The 16,990-nt window shown below is 38.6% G+C and overlaps 1 pseudogene; it reads left to right on the top strand.

Moving 5' to 3' along the window:
- The first annotated feature begins 416 nt into the window (after nt 1-416).
- The window catches only part of LOC124979362 (heterogeneous nuclear ribonucleoprotein M-like), a 176,405-nt pseudogene continuing 159,831 nt past the window's right edge, over nt 417-16,990 (top strand).

Consider the following 16,990-nt stretch of genomic DNA (forward strand, 5'->3'; position numbering starts at 1 on the left):
GATTGACCCTTTCCTGATGAGTGCTTCAGAGGATTGGCATTGCTCTTAAGATAACATTCTTTTGAGGGCATATTGCTTTATCACCTGACAAGTGTCTACCTCCACTGTCTCACCTGTCTCCACAGTGACACTTGCAATCCACTCTGCAGCAACACTTGACTTAATGGCATCTCATACTCACTGTTCCTCCTGCCTATCACTTTATCCATCTGTTCCCTCTTCACCCGGCTTATACACAATTACTTTCAGGCATATCACATGACACTTACTAAGCTACAACTCCCTTGTGTCCACACACTAGGTGAGTCCCACAGTAGTTTCCACATCATATTGTTCTCATGTAATACGGCTCATGTCCTGATCACAGGTGGAGAGCTGACTTCTCACCAGGTTGTGAACTTCACGCAGGATAGGCCATGTCTGCCTCATGCCTACAGCAGGTCAGGGCCTGGCCTGGTACCTGATGCGGCCAATGCTTCATCAATATTTGTTGGCTGTCCTTCAGGATGAGACCTGTCCCTTCAACTTTAAGGAAGTCAACTCCCCTTAAGTAGAATAACTGCTGCTTTCAACCTCCCAGAACACAAACTCTTTAGACCTCACCACCTAGTACCGCATTTTGTCACTACATTTCCAACTTTTCACATATAGCCTTTCTGTTAATGGAAAATACTAGGGTACATCAGATGCCTCGCCCTTTTCAGCAATACTGATGCCAATGAAGCATTCTTATACTTTAATACACAGGATGCCATCAAATCAATGTGATTTAAATAAATATGACAGCAGTATTTAAATTATTGTAAAAGAGGAAAGAAATCTAATTTTTAAAGCTCTCCTCTGAGTTCCTCCTCAGATATCTATACCATATGTGATGGCTAATTTTATGTGTCAATTTTGCCAGGTCCTGAGGTCAAGTTTTCATCAAATATGACTTTTACATTGCCATGAAGATATTTTGTAATGTAATTAATATTTAACTCAATAGATTTTAAGAAAAGCAAATTACCTTCTATGTGATAAGCCTTGTATCATCAGTGGAAAAATTAGAGGAAAGACTATTCTCCTCATCAAGAATTTGCCCCCAGGCAACTATATCTATGTTGAATGGACAAATGCTATTTGATAACCCAATGCTCATCAAAATGGATGAGATGGCCTTACCAAAGGGAGACTTTTTCCCTCCTGAATGTCCACAGCAACTTCCCCATGGACTTGGTGGTATTGGCATGGGTTAGGACAAGGAGGGCATCCTACTGATGCCACTCATCTGAACAAAAATATTGCAATGAAAAACACAGGGTCTTTAGGCATGGAGGGACCCTTTTGGTGTTAGTATGGAAAACAGGACTATTTGGATCTGGTATGAACATGGAACCAATAAATGAAATCCAAAGTAATGCACTGAAGAGAGGAGAGATCACTGCAAAGCAAGAGGAGATGAAGGTGGAGGCAGCATCCCTGAGATGGAAAGGGACATTGACTGCGTTGAGGGTGCTGGCATGGAGTTCATAGGCACAGACCTGGATCATGGAATGAATCAAGTGGGCTGTGAGATCCAGTGCATGGGCCTGGTCATGGACTCATGGGCTCTGGCATTGAGCACATGGGTCAATGGGCCTCAACCACATGGTCCCTAGAATCAAGCGCATGGGCTCAACACACCATGGAGTGTGTTGAGCGCATTGGTGCCACCACAGGTTTCAGTGTGAAGTACATGGCTGCTCCCATCAACCTTGTGTACCAAACAATTGAGCACATGGGCTCTGTGATAGATCACATGTCCACCAGTCTGCAGTGAATGGGAGTCAACAACCTGGAGCATATGGAGCTGGAGCACATGGGAGCCAACAGTCTTGAGCGCATGGGCCTGGAGAAAATGGGTGTGAACAACCTTGAACACATGGTCCCAATCATGGGTCTAGCCCTGGGTGCTGACATTGACCACAATGGTCTGGTCACGGTGGGCGGGGTGGTGGTGGTGGTGCCAGCCTTGACCACACCATTGAAATGGAACATGTCAACTTTGGAGGAAGCTTCATGGCTTCCTTTGGCAGAGCTGGAGGCCATGCTTCTGGGTGACTTGAAAGGCCTGCCAGATACTTGTGAGCAATTTCCGATTTGATTTTACGTGGAATATGCTGAAGGACAAATTCAATGAATGTGGCCATGTGCTCTATGACAATATCAAATGGAGAATGGGAAGTCCAAGGGGTACAGAGTGTTTAAGTTTGAGTCACCAGAGTCAGCTGAAGGAGCCTGCTGAATGATGAATGGCATGAAGCTCAGTGGCTGAGAAATTGATGTTCAAATTCATAGAAACACTTAAGCAGTTGCCTTTTTCTAAAACATCAATAACAGACCTCTGAATTTGTATTTTCTCTTGTTAACCATTTTAATTTGTTAGCTAGGTATATAAATATGTTTAAAAATTTTAGCTGCTTTTGGGTTAATTTGAATTACGTTTTTAATAACAGGGGTTCCATTTGACTGGGTTGAGATTGTGATAATGCATATTTTTTTTGTAGTTGTGGCATCTTGTTGACATTGAATATAGTTTGATAATAAATACTGGTTCCTGGGGGGGAAAAAAAAGAATTTGGTACTCAAAGACTCCTCCTCTGAGGAATTCTGCCTCCAGAATGCTCTGCATTCAAAAGTGTAACATCTATCCTTTCCTGGGCTACAGTTTGCTGTTTTCCACTGCAGACTGTGAATTTAGAAATACTCAATATCATATGCACTAGGCTCTTAACTTTGAATACATAATCATACACATATCCATCCTAATAATTCTTCTAGTTGATCCTGACTAATAAACCCCCCCATGTCAAAAAGCTGTTAAGGAAAGCAGAGGAGGAGCATTAGCAGATGTGGAAAGCTCATTTTGCTAAGATGAAAATGAATGAGTACAACTGCTGGTAACTTCACCCTGCTGATGGTGTTCCACACTGCCACATTAACAGTATGTGCCCTTGAATATCAGGTGTTGGCATTAAAGTGGGAAGAAACATGTAGATCATGCACCTGGTGTCTCAAAATTTTGAATTCCCTGACGAGTGAGTGCAATGATCTCGTGTGTAAGGAGTATATACAGGAATCACAAACCACAGACATCATCTGCCAATGTCACTGCTGATAGCCCAATGAACTTCTAAAAGCTGTTAAATCCATAGTTCTCAACCTGACCTGCACATAACAATCACCTAAAGCAGTGTTTCTAAAATTTAATATGCATGCACATCACCTGGGGATTCTGTTAAAAACTTAGTCTGGTTCTGTAGCTCACTACTACATTTTAAATGAACACCAAGGTGATGTCAGTAGTGTTTTCACTGAACTGCACTTCAGTATCAAACACATATTGTCATTAAAAATGCAGGTTAGTGAGCCCCTTCAGATAAATTTAATCATGACCTATGACAGAAGGATTATGCAAAGTTTTTTAAACTCCACAGGTGAATGTAAACAAAAGAATGTTCAAGAAGTATTACAGCACTGAACCCTTATTCATAAGATGGTTTTCAAGTGAAAATGATACAATCATTTCAAGTACATTGCACAATGTTATAGTAATCAACATTATTAATAAAACATGAATATACTGAACACTAATCAAATTATTTAAACCATGTGAAAAAGTCTTGGAAGTTTAAAAGATGGGGAAAAAAAGATGAAAAAAGGATACTTAACAAATCTGAAAAATTATTCTGCTGAACATCATACAACCTGGGAATTTAAGACAATCACATTCAAAAGACAGACAAGAACTCATTCACCCACGTACCAACTCACCCAGGGTGGTTGATTGTGACTCCGGGGACCTGACCTGCTCACGTTTATTCATTAAAGGCACAGGAAGTAATGGCCTCTGTAGTCTTCACATAACTGCAACATCCCTTCTCATTCTTCTCCTTCTACACACAAGAGACCAAGGATCTCTGCATCCCAGAGGAATACTGATGCTGGAAGAACTAATGGAAGACAAAATTTTTCAGGACCTCTCACAGATTAATTCTCCCAGAGTCCTGAAGTGGTGACTTATGACAACCTCAGTTCACATCTGTTCCCCCATCCTTTGGGGGAAGAGGAAGATGCTGAGCAGCTCAAGACACATGCTTTCTTTTTTTAAAAAAATTTACCATTTATTAATTCAAAAAAATCTGGGTGCTGGTATGTGGAGGACAATAACCTAGTGTCAGCAACCAACGTCCCTATAAGACACATGCTTTCTTGTTGCCTGTGTAGGGAAGGGGCAGGAGATCTGTGGGCTGCAGCCTACATTTCAGAAACTGAAGGTGGATGGCTACAGAAACCAGCAAGATCATCAGGGATGACATTGTGAGTGTTCCATAATATCTTAGGAGTCTAAGAGTTTAGGCTTTATCCTTTGGAAAACCACCCGTGGACTTCAGGAGAATAACATGTAATGCCTGTTTCAGAAATATTGCAAGGATGGCAGAACCTTTTATTACTTCCCATCTTCTTGTCCACGTCCTGAGGAAAGGAAGAAATGTATTTAACAAGGATCAGACTGCTATGATTAAAACACATGAAGATATACAGATATCAGAAGAATAAGAAAAACTGAACTCCCCAGACCATTTCCAATCAATCCTTCCTTACACAGTGTTAAAAAATTGACTTTGCACCACATTTGCCTCATTTTTTATGAAATCCTTAAGAGCGTCCAGCACAATCATCATCCCTTCCTCCATCTATTATTATGTCACTTCCTAATGCCAAGAGAATTCTCTTCCAGCATTTGACTGAGAAGCCAGGTTTGGCATATAAAATTCAACTTCTCAAAGTCCACTCCTCATTGGTCATCATGAGTTGGAGGATCTTCACATAAGGACATACTGAAAACTTCCTTCGTAGGTACCTGCATCCTTATTGGTATTGCCTATATTGGGTTTTATAGTTTTCATTAATGTTTGCTAACAGACTTGGAAATATGTACTGCCACCCAAACTCTTCACAGGTTTTCAAATACCAGTTGTGCAGAGTAACCAAGTTTCCCCTTGGTGATTAATATCAACTACCCCATGCACAGGAGCAGCCCTGGTGTTCATACATTAGCTTACACATGAATCAGAAAATGACCAAATAATAATCTAAGGGATTGTTATGCCCATTGGAAGAAGAGAATATCCTTTAAGAACTACACACTTTTGGTGCCTCTTATTCCAATTCATGTTGCAGTGATCTCAAATGACTTTAGTGGCTAAACGTGAAAGCACTGCATATCTGTTTCATCTGCACCCTGGCTTTTTGCTTTGGGACATCTCAAACTTCACAGAGTAGTATGTCATAGGCATCTCCTCAGTACTCATAGAAACATTAAGATCGATGATCCATTATCTATAAATTGTGTACAGAGTAGAGGTGTGAACTAAAATTTAAAAATTGTGAATACAGAAATCCAATTTTTCCATCACCATTTATTAAAGGGTCCAATGTACTAGCTTTCTACAAGTACAATAAAATATCTAGCACAGTCAACTTACAAGCAGGTTCATTTAGCTCACAGTTTGAGGGGTTCAAATGACAAATGGCCACCTTGGCCAGGTCAGCCTTGTATTATCACTTCATGTTGCAGGATAGGAATGGCAGGACACATAGAGAGGAAGGATCACATCTCCAACTAGAATGGAGAGTTCCAGGATCCTTTTCTAAGTCATCCACAATGACCTGAGGACTTTCCAGAAGGTCCTGCTACTTAACCATAGCAACTCTGAATACTGTAATCCTGAGTCTAGACCTTTACATATGGACCCTTGGGGTCAGTCAACATTAAAACAATAGTAAGTTAGGCAGAAGAAAAATATTAACAACATCTACTCATAAAACAGAACAAATAAAACAATATATTGTATCAAATGTTGTCTTAGTCATCTCTCTATTTCCCTCTCTCCCTAAATCTTAGTGTACTCTATTCATTCTTTTTCCTGTCACACTGTATCATGATAAAATGCCTACAGGGTGAGAAGACATGAGGTGAATAACATAGGCTTTGTTACATAGCATTAGCTACATAATATAATGCTCACTTGAAGGTTCACTTGAAACTTACCAAGTTAAGTTTCATTCTATAAGGTTTACTCATTGCACTGCAAGGCAAAAACATGCAATCTGATGCCTTGTATAAACTGTTACACTCCTAAGATATTTCAGATCATTCACAGTCTAGTACTTGATTTATTTTTATGGATCATTCTAACATTTTTCTTCAAGTCCCCAATGTAGGCTCCACCAGCACAAGATTCCTGTCCATGCCCTAAACGGGCAATGACTGATCATTCATCTCTCGACTCTCCACTCTATTCCCTTCTTTTCCCAAAGTAGAGTCAGGTGTGATCAGTGGCTGTAATCAGTCACCATAGAGGACTGTGAGACTGAGAATTTGTCTTAAAAACGCCCTGGATAATTACTTTGTGCTTAATAAGTTATGCCCAAGTCTGGATTTCCCCGGGGTGCAGAGCCTGTCAGGCCCATAGATGGCTAGAAGGTGAGACATGAGAAGGTTTGGCATAGATATCTATGTGATGACTACAGAGGATGTTACTTCATATGCTTATAATGAATAAAGGAGAGCAGGATCTTGGGTCAGGGACTGGGACTGACCCTCAGACACCCTGGTTAAGTTGTCTGCATGTAAAATGATCCGGTATCTTTCCAACCTGAGGGTCATGATTTGTCAAGTTGTATGATGTTCTGCAAGGTCATTTTTCAGGTATGATAACTTTCCTGTTTTCCACTGATCTGCTTTCCAAGACGTTGCCACAGTACAGAATATTTTGATGAATGTTCAACACTTATAATACTTTTTGTTGAAAACACTGTTCATTAACATTAGTTACTGTGTGGTGAATCCTCAAAGATCACAGCATTTTGACATAACAGGCCTATAAGGTAGGGTTCAGTACAATAACAATTCTTAAACTTTCTTTATTTTACATTTTCCTGAGGAACTTTAGAAAGATTTTCACAGGTCATTTCTCAGAGATTCCAAGTATTCTATTTGAATGGACGCAGCAATCTTCATTTAATTACAATGTGCGTATATGCTACTCATGTGCAGTCCAGTGATCACAGTGTTGACACCACTACTTGTGTTTCTGAGCTACAGAAACAGAATGAATGTCTTAATGATAATCTGCATGTATGTTACATTTACAAATTTTGCCTTACATAATTCTTATGTGCAGTCCAGACTGAGAATAATAGATTTAATGGCTGAAGAAGATAGGAAGTTCAGTGAATTATGAAAATATATTTAGATGATTTCTCTGGTTTCATGATCCCTGTACATGTTCTTGACACAAAGATAGTCCCACAAACTCAAAAGGTGAGCAAAAGTCTGAGAAAACAGGTACATGGTTTTCTCCATATTTCTTCCCACTATGATGTAAACACATGGTGTCCACATGTATAAATTGTTAATGCACTTGTGTTAAACACCATCAGCAACTGGTGAACATCCCAGCAGAACTCATTTAAATCATTCTAGTGAATGATCTCACCTCTCTTAATGCTCCTCCTCTGCATTTTTGACAGTTTTTAGACATACGGATTTATTTTTGTACTTAGGATTGAACCCAGGGGAGCTCAACCACTGTGCTACATCCTCAGCTCTTTTTTATATTTTACAGAGACAGGATCTCACTGAGTTACTTAGTGCCTCACTAAGTTGCAGAGGCTGGCTTTGAACTTGAGATACTCCTATCTCAGCCTCCTGTGCTGCTGGGGTTACAGGCAAACTGCATAGTATCCCCAACACACTGGACTTCATGAGTCAGCATTATTCAAAAGAAAGCTGTGTGTGTGTGTGTGTTTGAGATTCATTTTGAGGATATAGCCCACAGAATACTACAACCATTAGGTAGGCCTATAAGGCCTATAAGGTAGGGTTCAGCACAATAACAATTCTTAAACTTTCTTTAGTTTACACTTTCTAAAATCTACAGGGAAGTACTGCCTACTGGAGTTCCTGGAAGAATAGATAGTACACTCTTGAGACCACAGAATTCTGGAGACAGAATTCTTCCTCTTATGGAGTGGGAAGCTTTTAAGATCATCAACTGACAATAGCAAGGCTTATCACATTTCGGGGCAGGCAATCTACTTCACTCAAAATATACTGATTTAAACTTCAATATATTATAAAACACCTTCATACCAACAATCAGAACTGCTATTTTACAAATCCTGATGCCAGAATCTAGCCATGTTGACACATAAAATTAATCATCATAAGTCATATGGAGATCTGAGGAGGAACTCATTGGAAAGCTTGAAAATAATTCAACATGATCTGCTTTCTCCTAGTTTCTAAAATGCTCACCATACTATTTTATCTCACATCAATATTCCTGAATTTGTGTGGATTAATATATAAAGATGGAGAACCAAGGTGGCAGACTAGAGGGTGACTGCATCTCATGTCGCTCCAGAACTCAGGATTCACATGCTGTGCATGTGTGCGTGGGACATGTCAGCCTCTTCTGCAGACCCTTCTGTGCCTGGGCAAGGTGGCATGGGTCCTGTGGTTGGATGCTTTCCACCAACTCTGAACCAACCCAGTGCCATCCACTGTCAGCTGTGCTCCTTTTCATAGAGTTCAAACCACAAATTTCCAGTGAGTGTGCCCTCACTCTTCTTTGCTCTGCAGACTTATGCCTCCTATTACTACTCACAGTTTCCCCTAAATCTGTGTTATATCTGAACATACATGCCCACATGGGCTCGTGGCATGAGTACCCACCAATCCTGTGATGAGTAAAGCCTAAGTAAGTAGCTCTTTGGTCTGTGTACTCAAAAGGAAAGTACACCAAGAATAAGACCAAAAATTAAAAAAAGAAAGAAAAATAGTAAAAAATTAGAGAAAAAAGGTAAACTGCAGAGATTTCTAGTGTCTAATTCAGGAAGTTTAAACAGAATCTTGTAAGTTGTCACCATTTACCCACTTTCACTAAATCTGCTGGAAAGTGCCTTGACTTTCTCCTGTGCTGTCTCACTTTGCCATATCTGAATTTATTTTCCACTCAGATTGTTAATTTTTTCAGTTTTACTCATTCACCAATGATCCAAAGGTATTTCTCACAGGGAGACAAACTTCCTCCCGTTATTTCTAGGCTTACTTAGAATTGGATGCTTTCACTTCCACATCCACATCCACATCTTCAGACTCATCCATGAAAATAACTGAACCCCAAACTGCCTTTCCAGATGTCAAAGACTGGAAAATTATTCAATAATTCTTTTTAAACACCCTGGATATCTTCCAATAATACTTACTTTGTCCATGAAAACCAGACATATTGGAATCTGCCTGCTAATGGAATGAATCCTGCTATCTAGTTCATATTATTAGTCCTTATCTAGTCTCTAATCAGTTGTCCTTTTCTTCCATTTTCATATTTCTTTTACCCCTGACTTAGATTTTTCAGGTCCTAAGCAAATAGCAGCCCTATTTTTCTTAAACTGTTTGGTAGAATTTCTTTTGGTTCCTTGGAGGGAAGTTTCTCCACCTCAGAGAGCTAGCACTCACCTGGCACTTCCACAGTCTATTCCTTTTATTAATCCTCTTTCCATTCTCAAAACTGGCATCTCTAGTGTTCACATGGTTGCTAGCTCTCTGGGTTGTCTACCAGCATTTCTCCACTGCTCTCCTACCCCCATACACACCACAGAATTATTGTTTTAATTCAATCTCAGGGAACAGGTACAATGTGGTGGTCTTCTTGAACCCAACATTTTTTCTTTCTCATCCAGTGTTTATAAAGTTCTCATTTCCAGAGGGTTGTGGTGCGTGCCTGTAATCCCAGCTTCTCAAGTGGTTGAGACAAGAGTATTGTGAGTTTCAGACCTGGGCAAATTAGCAAGGCCTTGCCTCAAAATGTAATTTAAAAAATAGTACCATTCCCCTACGTGCAAACAACATCATGAATATAATCTTCTACGCTCACATTATTATTGAAATATCCTCTGTCCAAAACTTTCAAATAAACAATAACAATTTAAAAAAATCCCAGTCTCTTTGGTTCACATAAAATTTTGTTTATCTAACAATTTCACTAATAGTCCTTTTTTAGGGAGTAATTATTACTCTATAATTTACAAGAACTAATATCTTCTGTATTTTTCAGTTTTACTCATTCACCAATGATCCAAAGGTATTTCTCACAGGGAGACAAACTTCCTCCCGTTATTTCTAGGCTTACTTAGAATTGGATGCTTTCACTTCCACATCCACATCCACATCTTCAGACTCATCCATGAAAATAACTGAACCCCAAACTGCCTTTCCAGATGTCAAAGACTGGAAAATTATTCAATAATTCTTTTTAAACACCCTGGATATCTTCCAATAATACTTATTTTGTCCATGAAAACCAGACATATTGGAATCTGCCTGCTAATGGAATGAATCCTGCTATCTAGTTCATATTATTAGTCCTTATCTAGTCTCTAATCAGTTGTCCTTTTCTTCCATTTTCATATTTCTTTTACCCCTGACTTAGATTTTTCAGGTCCTAAGCAAACAAAGTAATGTAGAAGAAACAAAATGTGTTCTAGTGAAAGGTTCAGGCACACAATTCCAACTTCTAAAGGAAATTGTGACTTTCCCTTCTGCCTGTTTAGAAGAGGAGCTGAAAAACAACTCCAGATGGCTGGGATCAACCCTAGAGCACTCCCACAAACTGCATGAGCAACTATCCTGCTCAGAGCTGCCCCCATGTGGGCCACTCAGGAAGTTCACTGGATCTTCTATATTTTCCAGACTGCTCCAGGTGGTAGCCAAGATTGAACAATTTTACCATCGGCACCATAGAACTGAAAGAACAGCAGATAATCCATCACAACCATCTGGCATGGGACATGATTCTTGCTTCTTAAAGAGGCACTTACAGTGGTGGAGTAGCTTCTGTGCCTACATTCATTGAAACCACTCTGATATCTATGTTGATATAAAAAAATGCAGATCACCAACTGTGAAATTAATCAGATTGCCATTGCTCTTCTCACTCTACAACATAGAAGGCTTCAGTACCATTGTGCTGAGTTCCGCTCCACTGGGTTCCTTCATGCATTACGTAATGCTTTCACCCCATAAGTCTGTCTCTAATAATTATTCTCTTTGTTATGTTCTCAGGTGTTCCTCTCATCAAATGCTCATTCCTATGACCCTGCAACATCTATCAACCTGATAACACGCTCGTGTTAGTTTGCTATTTGTCACTGTGATCAAAATTCCTGAAAAGAACCGCTTGGAGGATGGAAAGTTAATTTGGCCTGCAGATTCATATTCTTTCCATAGTGACCTATTCTCATTGCTCTGGGCCCAAGGTGAGGCGGGGCATTATGACTGAAGGGCCAAGCAGAGGTCATCTTCTCAAATTATGGTGGCCAGGAAGGAGAGAGAGAGAGAGCGAGAGGGAGAGAGAGAGAAAGAGAGAGAGAGACAGACAGACAGACAGACAGAAAGGGGTAAGGGCTGCAGGAAAGACAAATTCCTCCAGGGAATGACCCCAGTTACCCGGTTCCTCCAGTCATGCACCATTTACCTACAGGTACCACTCAGTTCATTTAAACCAGGGTGACTTGTTAGGCTGTGTTTCTCATAATTTGATCATTTCACCTCTGAATAGTCCTCCATTAACACAGGAGCTTTTGAGGGACACCTCACATCCAAACCATAAAATTGTTCAAAAGATGGTTCCACTAATTTTTTGTGAACATAAACAAGAGCCCTCAGGAGACTACTTCTTAGACCCTAACTTGCTCCCCTCAGAAGGTTTATTACTGCTCCTGAGTTATTTATTGACCAATAATATGCATTCCTCTTGAACAAAATTGGGAACTGGTAATTTTGAACTTCATCCAAACCATGTGATTATGGAAAACTGGGACAGTTAAAGAAATATCTCCCATCCATTTCATGTTCAGTTAAAAGTTTTAGTGCCAAGAACCACCTTTCTCTGTATGACTTAGATAAAATGTGTGGATAACTCCTTGTTTATTAGGACAAAGTCAGAAACAGACCCTCCAAATTCCCATTCTTTGCCTCATAAATGATTATATGTACTGTTTGTCCTCACAGATCAATTGGTGTAAAATATTTATCTTCATTATTTAATATTATTTTAATTGTACATATTTATATATCACATAGTAATGATTCAATATATACATGAATTCTATTATGATTCAATCAGTCTAAAATTTTTGCTTAATGTTTAACTACTTGTGAGGTACAGCATGACATGTATACAGTGTGTACTGATGAAATGAGATAATTAATATTTCTGTCTCTTTATTTTTACTTTGTCTTTGGAGCCATCAAATTCTTCTCTTCTAATTATTTATAAAATATATCATAATTCGTTGTGAATTATAGTCACTTGTATGTGCTTTAGAACACTAGAGCTTAGTTTTTTGTCTGTGTTTTTATACCTGTTATCCCACCTCCTATCCCCCTTCCTTAAACCCTGCAGTAAATAATGCTTTACTCAGGTCAACATGTTTTAGCATCCATATTTGGGAAAGAATGAGTAGGAGTTGGGTTTGGATGCTGGACTTATTTTATTTTATATAATGTCTTCCAGTTCTATTCATTTTGCTGTAAATGATAGGTATCATTCTTATCAAGAATAATGTTCTGAATAATATTCCACTGTGAATGTATATTTCAGTTTTTCTATCCATTCATTCAATCATTGAAATTTAGGTTGATTGCATATATTGCCTGGATGTTGTTCATAGATAATGACTTGACCATTAACTACTTTCTGTAAGAAAAAATTTCTAGAAGCCTAACATATGCAGATCTTATGGCTAACATGTTCCCCAACTACAACAATGTTTTTGAATAGTCTTTCCCTACCTATATCTAGTTTTGTTTTCATATCACAGTAGGGTGGAAAGTAGGATTTTTCCTTTAGTTGCATTGGGCACTGCTCTAATTTGTATGTGGTTTGTCCCCCAAGGGTTCATATGTTGCAGACTTGGTCCTCAGTGTGGTGATGTCAAGAGGTGGTGAGACCTTTCAGTGGAGGGGCCTAGTAAGTGGTTGTTAGTGTCCCCTACTCTTTGTCTTCCTGTCCTTTCATGTGACATCTTGCTCTAACAATATTCTTACCATTGTGCTACCACCTACCACGAGGTCCTTACGAGAGCCAGTGCCATGGCCTTGAAATTCCAGAACTGTGAGCTTAAGTAGACCTCTTATTTTCATCATATATCCAGCCTCAGATATTTCATTATAGTAACATAAAATAGACTAATAGAGGCAACAATAATATCCTTTTTCTCTGAAAAACTTGTAGTACTCAAATATAGGAAATTCTCCTTTATTTTTCATTTCTTGAAGTATAGATTTTCATATATGAAGTGGAACGTTATCTGTATACAACTTAATGGCTTTCCCAAGCTGAATGTACATATGATCAGCACCAAGATTAAAGATAAAAGGAGCAGAAGAAGAAGAAGAAGAAGAAGAAGAAGAAGAGAAGAAAATGAAGAAGAAGAAATTAACCAGCACCCCAGAAACCTCTTTCATGACAACTTCCAGACACAATCTTCCACATGGAGTAACCACTGTTCTGACAAATGGCACCATAGATTATTTTCCCTGTTTTTCTTTTATTTTTTAAAATTTACAGGAATTAAATCATAGCATAAATAGTCTTTTGTGTCTGTTTTCTTTCACTCAGCATTGTTTTTGTGAAATTCGCCCATATTACTTCCTATTAGTTATTTCATTCTCACTACTCCAGAGTATTCTTTTGTGTAAACATGTCATGGTTAATATACTAATGTTGTTGATTGGTATTTGAGTACTTCTTTTTTAGGACTGTTATGAATAGTGTTATCATGAATAAGAAAATTTCAGTGCATGTCCAGTGGAAATAAACATAAGTATATCTGTTACATATATAATGAAGCATAAACCCACTGAGTCATAGGATATGCATATGCTCATTCGTAGAATTTAAGAAGTAGTGCACCAAGCAGTTTTCTAAAGTGACTGTACCAATTCATAGTCCTATGAGCAGTGCCTGAGGGTCATGTCTACATAACATATTCACTCCATACCACGTGGTATTTTCCATGCAGTTATGTTCCTGCTTAAAGAGGACAATGAATATGGGAGAGCAGTTAGCATTTTCTCATGAAATAGAAATACCTTAAGCTTTACTCTGAGACACCAACATCTTCACTTTCTCAGATCCTTTTCAGACCATTTGTTCATTTCCACTAAAGAAGAGATCTCCAGGCATTTTGGCCTCTGAAGTGTAAAATATACTTTCTGGATGCCCTGTGAATGGGAGGAGGGGCGTCAATTGTTTTCAGCACACTCTTTAAATTAACATCCATTATTATCCCCACTTCTCAATTTCTTTCCATCTTATCTTCTGTCTGAAATTCACAACCATAATTAAGAATCTGAAGGAAAGATTGGCTCCTCCCCATAGACAAACTGGTCCTCCCTTTTCTGGGTCCACAGTATCCTCTACTCCAGGTCATCAGTCACATCCTTCCATTTGTTTTCCAATTTCTAAAATTTGTGGAAGTCCTCCATGCATTCTAGGTCTTCCCCAGCTCTTTTCACTGAGGGGTTGGTCCTTCATGTTCCTTTATCACTTTCACAATATCTTGGGAAGAAGAGGAGAAGAAAAAAGCATCAGTCTGAAATCAGAAATTTTCCTTTTGGTTGAGTAAAAATTTTATTAAATTTTGACCCATACTGATGGATATCAACTAGCTTCCAGTGGCTAAGTTTGAAGAGGGATAAAAACCAAAGGAGTAGTTTTGTTTATAAAGAACTGAAAAATATCCTCTTCTAACATGGTAGAATGTGGAGCTTTGGGACTCACTCCAGTGAAATTGGTGAAAAACATTTTTCTAAAAAGCAACATTTTAAAAGTCTCTCATAAGATCATACAACACAGGAAGAAATATTTATTTGAGAAAAATATTAAAACTTAGTAACAAAAAAGTGAGAGTGTGTGGTATTTGAAACAAGCTCTGCTCCCTCTTCCTCCCCTCCCAGCACAGTGAGATGGAAACTCTACAGCAGACTCCTAACGTTGAGAATACAGGACTCTCTCTCCCCTCTTGCACCCCATCAGAGAACTATTTGCCCTTGGTTCACTTTACCAAGAGCATGTCAGAACTCTTCATCCTGCTACCAGCTCCCTGTCACTGAGAGTAAGTTCCTGATGAACACAGCTGAGAGGTGACTGCCTTCTTCCTCCTTCACCTACTCATGGGACAGACTCCACTTTGCAGCACAGCATGAGCGGAGTATCTGATCCAACTTTATATCTTAGGGGACAAGAAAAAGAGGAGCAAACTGAACCTAAAGTTACCAGAGTTAAAGAAATAAAGATTAGAGTGGAAGCCAGGCCCACATTTGTAATCCCATTTACTGGGGAGCTTGAGTCAGGAGGATCACAAGTTTCAGGCCAGTCTCAGCAATTTAGAGAACTTTTCTCAAAATAACAAAAAAGGGGTTGGTGTTCAGATGAAGCTCAGTGGTAGAGTGGCCCTGGGTTCAATCCCAAGTACAAAAAATAAATGAATAAATAAAAATAAGAAAGAGAAAAAAGAGAAGGAATAAAGAAAAAGAGTGAGAGATGATAGAAAGAAAGAAAGAAAAAGAGTAGGCTGGAGATAAATGAAATGCAACATAGAAGAACAATAGAATCAGTGAAAACAAAAGCATTTATGTGAAAAGATCAGCATTATTGACAAACGTTTAGCAAGATTTCCTAATAAAATAAGAGAAAAGACACACATAGTTGAAATGAGGAGTGAAAATGAGGGAAATTATCACTAACCTTATACGGGGGAAAAAAGGGTTACAAGAGAACACCATGGACAATTGTACATAAATAGGTAAGGTAACTTAGATACAATCAACAAATTCCAAGAAGCACACAAATTATCCAAGATGGCTCAAGGACAAATAGGAAATATGAACAGAATTACAGCAAAAGACTACATCCATTATACAAAACCTCTCAACAAAGAAAAGTTCAGTATCAAATGACTTCACTGTGGAATTGTGTCAAATATTTAAAGGCAAATTAACATGAATCCTCAAACATTTCAAAAAATAGCAGAAAAACCCTTCCTGACTCATTGTAAGATACTAGTATTAATACCAAATCCAAAGACCTTAAGAAAACTACAGATCAAAGAGTATTACACACCATATTCATCTTGGATTTATACCACAAATATGGGCTTGTGGAACCTAAGAAAATTCATACCAATATAACACAACACATTAACAGAACTAAGTGGAATAAAAGTATATGATTATCTCAACTGCTACAGAAAAAGCATTTATCAAAAATCCAACACCCTTCCCTGAATAAAAATTTGACAAAACTAGGAAGAGGAAGGAACTTCCCAGGATGAGGAAGGGCATTCACAAAATAACCATGGAAACACTATACCCAATGATGAAAGGTGAAATCTTATTCCTAAGTTCAAGAACAAATCAAGGATGCCTGCTTTTACTAGTGTCATTCAACATTGGGCTACAAATTCATGCCTGAGTAACTAGACAAGAAATGAAAGAAGGAAAGAAGGAAAATTCTATAGACAGATATCTTGCTCCTAATCATAGAAAGCCCCAAGAATCTACACACATTTTAAAAATGTACAAAAATAATTGATCCAGCAAAGTTACAGATACAAGACCAGCCCACAAATATCAGTTGTGTTCCTGTACACCAGCAATGAACAGTCCAAAAATGAAATTAAAACTGGGGTAATTTCTGGGACAACTTCAACTGTAATGAAGAAAACAAAAGCACCAGGAAAAGAAAAGTGGGAGAAGAGAAAGAATTGAGGAGTCCCAGAAGACACATCACCATATTTTTTAATATTCCAAGGGAAAAAAATGGAGAGAGAGGTAAGAAGTTAGAACATTATCCAAATAAACCTCTTTCTAACAACACAGGAAAACTTA

The sequence above is a fragment of the Sciurus carolinensis genome, chromosome 3 (genome assembly GCF_902686445.1).
Source record: "Sciurus carolinensis chromosome 3, mSciCar1.2, whole genome shotgun sequence".
Taxonomy (NCBI): Eukaryota; Metazoa; Chordata; class Mammalia; order Rodentia; family Sciuridae; genus Sciurus; species Sciurus carolinensis.